The sequence below is a fragment of the Podarcis pityusensis genome (genome assembly GCF_964106645.2).
Source record: "Podarcis pityusensis genome assembly, chromosome: 7".
NCBI classification, from domain to species: domain Eukaryota; kingdom Metazoa; phylum Chordata; class Lepidosauria; order Squamata; family Lacertidae; genus Podarcis; species Podarcis pityusensis.
In genome coordinates, this window is record NC_138031.1 from 69,682,268 (window position 1) to 69,693,468 (window position 11,201).

The 11,201-nt window shown below is 43.9% G+C and overlaps 1 protein-coding gene across 1 annotated transcript in view; it reads right to left on the reverse strand.

The window, feature by feature from the left end:
• The window catches only part of CDH6 (cadherin 6), a 176,205-nt gene extending 165,761 nt beyond the window's left edge, over positions 1-10,444 (reverse strand). Inside the window, exon 1 of the mRNA XM_081014768.1 lies at positions 9,946-10,444. The gene's annotated coding sequence lies outside the window, so the exon portion shown is untranslated. The remainder of the gene's footprint in view (positions 1-9,945) is intronic.
• Between the last annotated feature and the right edge of the window lie 757 nt (positions 10,445-11,201).

The following is an 11,201-nucleotide window of genomic DNA, read 5'->3' on the forward strand; positions in this document are numbered from 1 at the left end:
GGGCCAAGGGAAGTTAGCAGCCCTCACTTGGCCTCTCACACATGTGGGATGGAGAAGGGTGGGATGATTGTATCCACTGATGGCTTTAGCTTAGTGGAAAGATCATGTTTTTTACTCATTCTCCTTTCTACTTCATAGCATATCCCATTCTGTTCCTGAAGGTCGGGAGCAGCTTTTAAGGAAAAAGGGGAGGAGCTTAAGAGTTCTGAGAGCTTGAAAGGAATGGAGTCAGGTTCCACAACTTGCAGGTGCCACAGGTGAGCAAGTGGATAGGGTTGGCATACATCTGGAATTTCCCGGACATGTCCGGGATACGAATGACAAAATTGGCAAAATGTCTGGGTTTTTGTCGACAGGGCCAGGAAGCTGAACAACTTTCAGGTTCATTCCCCCCCCCCAAAGCTCAACAACTTTGAGGTTCATCTCCCCTACAAGTCCTTTCCACCAGACAAAAGCTACCACTGGACACAACTCATTCTATAGCACCTATTAAAAAAAGTGGGTGGAGAGTTTTAATTTGCAGCCTCCAACGCAAGGAGTCAGTTTTAACAGAGAGAAATTTAAGGTATCAAAACAGGTGCAGTGATAGCTTATTCAGAAAGTCTGAATATGTGTGTGTGCGCGCGCACTACACGGCATAAAGGAACATTGGAAAAGATACAGCACATATTTTATATTGCGAATGAAATCTAATAGCCACTTTCTGACTATAATTAAATATTTCTGCATCTCTCTCTCTCTCTTGCACACACACATTCTGGCAATGAAGTCTAATTAATCCACAAAATTCCTCCCCGCATTGCCAAGGCAAAGGCATTATGAAATGGATTGTTTTGAAACATAGCAAGGCTGGCAAACTTCTGAGCTTGAACAGATGGAAGATGTATATGCTATCAGTGTTTTTGGGGATCGGACAGCAGTCTGCATGAGGCAGTCAGTGTGGTATTGTTGCATTTTTCACACTGATGTTTGGGGTAGCATTCTCATTTATGAACAGCTGGAGTCAGACAACAGTTCTCAAACAGGTTCTCTGATTCCCCATCATGTACACACTCATTTCTCTTGTTCTATGCTTATTGTTTGATTTTTAAATGTTTTTTTTCCTCCATTGCAAATTTATTAGAGAAAAGGAAAAAGAAGCAAGAAACCTATCAGCTCACGTTAACAATACAATCAACACCAAAACATCAATTTAATTTACACATACAGATTCATATATGCCATCCAAATGTCCAAAGAGATATCCAAATTAATTTGGTGTTTATAAAGAAAGTACAGTACAGTGGTACCTCGGGTTAAGTACTTAATTCGTTCCGGAGGTCCGTACTTAACCTGAAACTGTTCTTAACCTGAAGCATCACTTTAGCTAATGGGGCCTCCTGCTGCCGCCGCACCACCGGAGCCCAATTTCTGTTCTTATCCTGAAGCAAAGTTCTTAACCTGAAGCACTATTTCTGGCTTAGTGGAGTGTGTAACCTGAAGCATATGTAACCTGAAGTGTATGTAACCCGAGGTACCACTGTATGCTCAAATGTAATAACAGATGTGTACTAGATGCTGAGCATTTGTCCTTCCAGGCTCCAAGTATGTCTCTAAGTGACCACAAGGACTTGTAAAATCCCATGGGCACCTTAGTCAAACAAGTTTGAGAGAGGTTTAAAAGGCTACCAGTTACAGGTTAAATTCCCCACCCTGATTCGTAACTGGCTCATCCTTTCCAAGCTTCCTAGAAGAACTTTTAGAGAACATTTGTGATTTCTCCTAAACTTAGAAAAACCCAGCTAGGCCTCCTGGGAACACTGCGGGTGTATTTCCACATGCTTGCAACTTGGTACATTTGGGAAAGTGTCTGGTTGAAGGAGGGAGGAAATTGTCAGCAGAAAAGACTCATGAGAGCTGAGGTCTCCTCTTAAATTCCCACCGTTCATATCAGCAACAGAGGCTTTAATCATTCAGAGGAATCCTCCCAAGGACTTTGATTTAAATATGGTAATTGGCAAGACTGCGAGAAGGAAATTTCTTGGAAGAAATAAAGCTCTGGGACTCCCTTTGACATTGCAGGTTCTGAGCAGGCGCAGAAGTCTTCATTGCAGATAAGAACCCTGGGCTTTCAGAGGTCATCTCTGATGCTTGCTCTCCCCCACCCGTTCCCAGTCTTACCAGCTAGTTTGGGGGCTTGAGAAGGGAACTTTTTAAGCAGGCTGGGCTGACAGTGAGCCAAGGTCAGGAGGTTTGATGGATGCTTAGCTTAATGCTTCAGAGGGTAGGGATTCCAGATTGGGAAGTTCATATCCTGAACAAATCATTCTCCATATCTGCTGCAATCACTGTGTGCTACAAAGCCTGTGGGGAAAATCAGAGGTGATAATGGGATGAGAGTGCACACCATGTGGACCTTTATGGTACACCATGCCTCTTTCAAATCAACCTTCAACTCTCAGAAAATCCAACTAATTATTCCATAGAAGGAACATCAGAGTGTTTGCAGTGAAGGCCCTGATACACCACACACTCACACCTTTCATTTTATTCTTAAGAGATCATCCCTATAGTATGCCATGCTCCAAAGTTGGGGAAAGTTGTGACAAGAGAAGTACTGGTCAAACTGTACTTCATGGTAATTCCTTCTTGCTCCTGCGGGCCTGAGGATCTCCCGAAAGAGAAGAAGGAAACGATTCCTTCTTCAGACAGGAAACAAAAATGGTTTCCAAGGGAAGCTCTCTGGAGGAGGGGAAAATCAGTTGTGTAGGATGATCTCAGGGACAAAAAGAAATCTGCAGCAAAGCACACTGAGATGCAGTCAGCCAGTATGGCTATATGAAAGAACACCCACCTGCATTAATCTATTTGCCATGAAGCAAAAAATGCTTTCTAAAATAAACTACTGGTCTGATTTAGACTTGGGCAGGTGGTGTGTGTGTGTGTGTGTGTGTGTGTGTGTTTAATACCTACTGCTTAGAAAGGTCAAGGCCATGCATTACTGGACAAAGGTGATTTTAACAACCAGTAGTCAAGTGAGCAGGATGGGCCTGTCTATGTCACTCTATGTTAAGATTTCGTCCCCTGAACTCAAAGAGTTTTCTGGAGTGGGAGTTGATAGGGTCACAATGGAAGGGCTGAATTATGGAAGCTCAAAAACATGGAACAATCTGACTGTACTGTGTACTACCTTAGATTGCCACCTCTTCGTAATTTATATTCACATTTCATGTAGAGGAATTATGAACTGAGTTTGGCCATATATATTTGTAAAAATAAAATCGTCCAGACCAACTTTTATCAACCCAGTTTGTTTGTTTTTAAGTGCACTATCCAGCTGCTTTTAACGCCTAGTGTTTCTATTCTGATGTGTTTGCTTACTTTCCCTGCTGAAACCTCTGGGTCAGAGAAAAACTCCGTAATTTGTATTTTACAAATGTATGGACTGCTTAAACACAAGACTCCCTAAGGCGTATATGAAATAAAATCACCAATAAAACACAGCTCAAATCCACGAAACTGTTAAAATATACCTGCATAATTATCAATGCAGATAAAAATCAGTAAAACTTTTAAAAACAAATATTGGATAACTGAATTATGCAGCCTGGTAAGCTTGCTGAAAATAAATAATAAAGCAGTTTAATTTTGGCTGAATCTTGTCCTATTATGCTCGATGAAGAAAAAACACTTCTCGGATCAACAAGCAGTAATGCTTATTTTATTTATTTATTTTATTAAAATTTCTGCACCACTTGATTGCAAAAACAATCAAACCAACAAACCCCTGACAGTGGCTTATTACTGTGCTTTGGAAGTCTTCCTCTGCAAACAAGTATACTTTATATTAAAACTGCATTTCCATACTTAGTCAATTAATTGGTTAGATCAATCGATTTTTTAAAAAAAACTTTTATTTGACATACAAGCTGCCCCTGATTAATTTGGCAACATTATAAAATAATAGTAATTATTATTTGTAATAGCAACACTTATGAACATCACAGAAGGGAAGCAAAACCCACAGGAGGATGTGTCTCCTCTAAGCTGGTTGTTGATGCACAACATGAAACATGGTTTTTGTTTCAAAAAACACCTTACTCTCTTCTTCAAAATGACTGATTTATTCATCAGGAAATTCGTGCAAATTTGATCAACTAAAAATGGATATAATCGGACAGCTACGAATTCTTTAACCAAGTGTCAACTCCAAACAAGAGAGACAGAGGGAAAACTCTTGATCCTAATAAGGATAAGTTGTTTTGTGGAAATGCAATGCGTTATGTTATACGCACTTCTGAAGACTGAAATAGCTGCTTGGACAAATAATAATTTCTGAATGACTAAAAATTGCTGTGTGGTGAAACGATGAGCTGACTAATCTTCCAAACCTGCATTGAACAACTAGGATGATGTGACTATGTAGCTGCCACAAGTCATGATAAATGTCGTTTTGGTGTCCTCATCGTTTTGCTCTACTGATGCAAGGAAGACCCAGGATGTCCTCAATTTGCCAGGTGGAGCGATAGCAACACAGTATCACTATCTATGGAGTGTTAAGAAACTGCTGGAATAGTTTTTGCTACTTTGCAGGAGTTGTGATGCTATAGATTCAATGTTCCCTTATTCTAGGGAACCAAATAAATATAAAAGAATCTGTGAATGCTGTCATTGTCTACAGCAAGGCATGGTGCCCGAGGAGTAGATGGGACGGCTATGTTGAAAGCAAAGTTTTATCAACCTCCAGCATGACCTCATGGTCCCACCATTCAATATTGTCTATCAATGCACAACATTTCCCCCCACATTCTCTGTGTGTGTCAATTTTAAAAAGTACACTGGCAAACAAAATTGATTTCAGATGGGCTAATAGGTAGTATTTCAGTCAAAAATTCATGGGGTGGGGGTGTTATTGGGGGGAGGAGGTTGCAACAAAGACATAGACTAGAAAAAGGCCATGATTCAGCAGAATTCAAACCACTGTTAAGTCTCACCGATTTTTCCATTGAACACTATATTCTTAACATTTGCTGAACTGTGCTTGATTAAATCAGCAACAAATCAAAACCAATGCTTACAATTTTACTGAAGCCTTTTTAGGAGTTTTAGGAGTTATGAAACCTGCTGTCCTATACGATCAAATGTGGCGTTACAGGAGCTGACCTGATAAACATTTTCTCTCTGAAGAATACCCGTGTGTGTGTGTGTGTGTGTGTGTGTGTGTGATGGGGATGGGGGAGGTCCAAATGTCTTTTAGGGAAGCGAAGCTAAATCCCTTGGCCAGGGCCATATAGGAAGACTATACCAAGAGCAAATGATTGCCTCCCAGATGTCCTGTTTCAAATCAAAAGCCCAACTTTTACTTCCCTTCTTTACAGGTACAGAAATACACACTTCTCAATGAGAGCGAGGGAATGCCTTGATAAAAAAAAAGCTTTTAAAAACCAAACATTACTGTAATTTACCAAATAACAATGCACATTTCTTCCCCTCCAGTCTGCTTATTTGAATCACAATTATGATACTTTCCAGTGTGCTATTCAGTATTCAAAGGGGAAGGGGTTTCTAAAATGGACTGGTAATCTGCTTAAACCTATTTGTTAGGTAAATGAGGTAGACAGCCGCTGAGTTAAAAACTGTATTTTTGAAACAACCATACATTTCAGAGTGAGTCACTTCTCTGTCCTTCGGGACCATACCCCGACTTCATTCAGATTGGGATACCAAGGCCAAAACCAATGATGCAAGGAACATTGCTTATGCCAGTTTTCCTTCTCCCCCCCCCAAAAAAAACACCATCCAAACTTGATAACCAATGTCTATAAAGCGAAAGACAACTACCACACTCACTCAACAGAAAAGACTGATTTGCTAGGACATAGTTTATGAAATGAGTCGGGTGAATTGATATGCACACTCAACGTATACACAGTGACAGATAAGCAATAGGAATGGTAGCTACAGCAAAAGGAATTACAATCCCATCCAAAACTGTATGTCCAATTCTGGAGCATTCTGACCAAATGATTATTGAAACCAAAATCGTTTCGAAACATCAGGAGAAGCACAGCAGCTTAATAAGGCACATGGAGAAAACTTCTGTAAACTAACAGTAACCATAAGACAACATGCAAAGGAAATCAGCATTTTTCTTCCTTGCACAATTTCAGAGCAGGCCAAGGAGTAAACTGCATTACTGATGCAAACATAAATTAAGCAACTGAACCCATAGTTTGGATGAATTCATAAATTTATGCTTTCATCTTGGAGGTACTCCTTCTTGACCTGTGTTTATTGAGTGCTTCCCTCTTGATGTACTATATATAATTTCAGGAGATCAATATAGGAATTACAGCAATCCTTATGCAATGTGAAGAAGATCCATAGCTGGGCCTGATACCATTTCTCTATATAGCACCAACTTGATTTATACTGCCCCTCTCTCAAGACTTACTGGAAGGTGGAATGAAAGTGCCTGAGATTTGTGTATTACAAATGAGCTTGAAGTGTTAACATGATGCCATAGGCATTGGAAATGTTTTCAGTTTTGTTAATTTCACACATTTCTAGCTGAAATGCAGAAATAATGCTGTACTCATAATAATCTTTAATTTGGGAGTTGAGTTTCCCCCCAAAAAAGCACAACGTATCAATGTCAGACAGTCATTGCAAAATAGCAAAAGAGTAAAATATTCCAGCAAAGGATGAATCACAATAGTTAAATGTAACAACTGTACAAGATCTCCACGCATAAAAGCGGCCCATTTATCATGTCACATAGAGAGCTGGACTTTATTATCTTTTCAAATCCCAGATCAAACAAGTTAACTGGAGTGCGGGTGGCGAGGAAGAGAATCTTCCCTGAAAAGAGTTTCCACTCCAAAAATATATATAAAAAGAATATGATGAAGCAAAACACATGTCTCAAAAGAAGGAAACACTTTGGGGGGAATCACTAATCTCATTGAGACATTATGAGAAGAAGAATCTGGTTAACAGAACTTGTCTGTGAAAAGCTTCCAGCAAGTTTCAAAAAGTAGAGGGAGATGGAGAGAGAGATCCATTTTATTCAGTGCAAGTTACCAAATGCATTATTCTTTATTTTCAAAGCCTGCAGAAATACTAAACATCTTTTTCACTGGTGACGACTTTCACTGGGAATCTGACATAGGAGTGAGGAGGTGGATGCTGAGAAGTGCAGATTTTTAACAGAGAACATGCGGGTTTAAACTTCTCCATTGCTCTCACTTTTTAATGGCAAGCTATAGATATAATCTTTGATGGCTAGCCTTGAGATACGAGATAACAGAAAACTGGTGTGAAAACCGCTATAACAAAAAAAACCACTAGCAAGTCCCTAGAGGGGGCACCAGCTTTCAAGAGCCTCAAATGGCTGCACAGGATAACTGCAGGGAGCCACCATCAGACTGAATCATTTCCACTTGCCTTTAAGACATTCTTTCCCCACTGCCTCTGACTGTTATTTCTGAGTAACCAGTTAGTTTTGGGTCGCAAATCACTTGAAATTTGGGCCAAAGGACTCTCAGCGCAATTGAAAACCAAGAAGCAGATAAGTGCTAGAGCCTGCCTGATGATATCAGAATAAAGAGACTTGGTCCTGCAGTTATTTATTAGGACACTGGACTGGAGTTGATTATAGGAGCCAATTCAATCAGATGCTCTCACTGTGGCAGCCCGATGGAAATCTATGTTTGTATCAGGGGTGAAGGAATCTGTTTGATCTCATCCCACCAGACTCATCTGGACTTAGCCCACCCTCCTTCCCAACTGAACGTTATCGACTCATTCAACCCCCTCCCCTCTTAAGAAAGGTGGGGGGGAGAGAAAGAGTGATCTGTAAAACATCACTCTTTTAGGGAGGGGCTGCTAATCGAATGTATGGAGCCCTTAAAGTTCCATGCAAACACTTTCTGGCAGAAACCATGTACGCTGTTGAAATTCTATCCCACGAATCAAGCCTTTGTCATGACCGGAGGAAGACTATGTATATATGTCTCTGGTGAACCCAGAAATGTACATTTCAGCCAATCCTTGTCTCATATGCCTCTAAGAAAAGAAAGCAGAAGCAATGCCAAGACTCCGTATGTACACACACACACAGAGCGCATAAATACTTAACTATGAGAGTATCCCTAATGTGGTCCTGCATCAACATCTGGTATCCCTTGTGCGCACACAAGATCTCCGTATAAAAACTGAACACACAGCTCTGCACACAACTTCCAAAGCAGTAATCTTGAACGGCATAGTTACTCATGTGCACAGTTTCGTCTGAGTACGCAGTGAATGGAGCACACACGCATAGCAGTTTCCGTTAAGGGTGCGCTATTCGCACAAGAACTGCACTAAGACTTTCCCCCATCAAACAAATGAATTGCCCTTACTCTCTTGGATCAGGCTGAAGAGCACACACCCCCCCCCCGTCCCTCGCTCCATTAAGATCTTGTGATAAGAAAACTTTAAATCATAGGTGTCATAAAGAGACATCTCTTGTTCTCTTGTTGGTTAAAGGTAACAGATGTGCTGCTGGGATGAGTGCAATTTAAGCCATTAAACTTCTTGATCCCTGAATGTCACCAGGGGGGACCATATAGATGAACATCCAGTTGCACTTACAAAGCACTGCATTTAACTCGCCATAAAATATGGATTTTATTGCAGCACTGTCAAGACCTCATTCCACAACCGCTGACCTCTATGCCCAGATGCAAACCTTTAAATCAAAAACGCTACATGCAGGAATGCTTGGGGTGAGGTTATGCACACACACACACACGCACATGCACAATGTATACATGCAACGTGTTTCAATACATATAGTTTTGCCAGGAACGTGTTTCACCCTGTGATTGAATTTTCTATAGCTGCTCAACTTCAGCATCCCACATTCATTCACCTTGCACACTGCCTCTTCTTCAGGCGCAAAGCATTCCATGCTTTACCAGGTTTCTGTGTCATCTCCAGCAACTCTTCCTGCTCTCCCGACTTTTCCTCAAGGAAAGACCTCGTTCCAACTGTGTACGTTCTCTAGATCAGTTTTCCGACCCCCCTCCCACTCCTCGAGGCTTTCCTTCTGCCTTATGAGATCCATATCAAATCCAAAGAGAAGGCTATCATTATTATTCTTGGGATTTCTCTGCTTTGTAGCGAGAGGCGCGTGTGATTTTGTGTATGTCGGGGGGGAGGTGTTTCAGGGTGTCCAAAGGGCTTCCTAGTGGCATCAACAGAAGGCGCCCCACTCTTTACCTTGCCTAAACGAGCAGCAAAGATGCTGCTCCTATCAAGCACTTCAATTGCTCGCATCCACTTAGCATCCCATCCATGCGCAAAAAAAGAGGAAGAGAAATGACAAGAACTCCCATCCCCAGCTTAAAAGAGCGCATCGCCGTCCATGTGCCGCCACACTGGCATGATGCTCCCATAGTAACGGACCTGCCAACTTTTCGTGTGTGTGTGTGCAAATAACAGGGTTTCATTAGCATTTGCAGCAGACCAAACAAGAAGAGAGGTGGGGGGGTATTGGGGGGGGGGAGAGAAGCGGCAAACCAACCGACCCACCGATCCAAGAAAAACACGGGAAGCGTAGAAGCCAACTCCTAGGAGCCGAGGTCCCTTCAATAAAATATTTGACCCCCCAACCCCCCCCCAAAAAAGTTGATGGGCAAAAAGATGGGTGCCCCATCTTGTGATCGATTATGCAGTAAGGTCTTACCTTCCCCGCCCGCCCCCCGCGATGTTTTATTCAAGTTGGCACCGCTTGCCTAGAACGTAGAGTCGGAAGGATCATCTAGTCTAACCCTCCCCGCAATGCAGGGACCTTTGGCCCCCGCGCGGGACTCGAACCCTCGACCCTGAAGAGTCTCACGCTCTGAGCTCTCCCGAACCGGCGACGGAAGAAGAGGAAGAAGAAGACAGAAGAAGAAGAAGAAACCATCGGTTCCTTACCGGCTCAGTAGAGAAGGCGAAAGGGATGCGCCAAGTTGCTCGCCGGCGCCGAGTCGAGTCGGGAAGCGACGCAGCGGGCGGCTTCGGGGGCCACGGCGCCGCTTCTCCGTCCGCCTTCCGCCGCCGAAGCTACTTGCGCGGCACCGAAGCTCCCTCTCATCACTTCCAAACTCCGGCGTGGAGGAAGGCGAGGCAGCCGGAGGGCAGCTCTCCCTCGGCGGACTCGGTCCCTAAGGCAGCGTCCCGGAGTCCTTGGAGGGAATGGAAACTCGCCAGGAAAGATGTAGAAACAGAAACACACACAACACACAAACACACACAGCCCTGCCGGCTTTTCTTTCTTTTAACCTCGCAGAACACACGCGCGCGCACGCCAACGGTGCGCCCTGCTCTTAATGCGGCGCCTCGGGAGCCGGAGCCGCAGCTCTGCGGACGGGGAGGTGAAGGGCTGAGGAGCAGCGAAGGCGCCTCTTGCAGGCATCCAGCGATTCGCGAGTGAATGGGGTGGGAGGTGCGAGGAGGAGAAGGAGGAGGCCTTTCTGGAAGACGCCCGCCTCCCCTCCTTTGCCGCCGCCGCCGCCTCCTCGCGTGGCAGAGAAAAGCGCGCTCTTCTTGGGAAGTCTTGCGGCCAAGCCCTCAGGAGTTTGAGGAATGAAAGGCAACGAGCCGGTGAGAGGGTGAGACGGTGGGGTGAGGTAGTTTCATGACCTGCAAGGGGGAGGGTGAATCTCTAATGCGGGACGCCACTCTTGCAGAAGGTGGGGTCTCCAGGTGAAAGGGGGTGGGGGGTGGACAAGGGCCCTGCCTGAGACCGAGGATAGCAGATGCTGCCCAGTCAGTGCTGGCTGTGCTGAAGCAGATGCACCAGTGGTGTGGCTTGGTAGAAGCCCATCAGATGGACCAATGGCATGGCTCAGTAGAAGCCCATCAGATGGACCAAGGGTGTGGCTCAGTAGAAGCCCATCAGATGGACCAATGGCGTGGCTCAGTAGAAGCCCATCAGATGGACCAATGGCATGGCTCTGTAGAAGCCCATCAGATGGACCAATGGCATGGCTCTGTAGAAGCCCATCAGATGGACCAATGGCATGGCTCTGTAGAAGCCCATCAGATGGACCAATGGTGTGGCTCTGTAGAAGCCCATCGGATGAACCAATGGTGTGGCCCAGTATAAGCCAATTGCTGCGGGCTGTGCTGACGTAGGTGGACCAATGGTGTAGCTTAATAGAAGCCCATCAGCATGGGAGATGGACTAA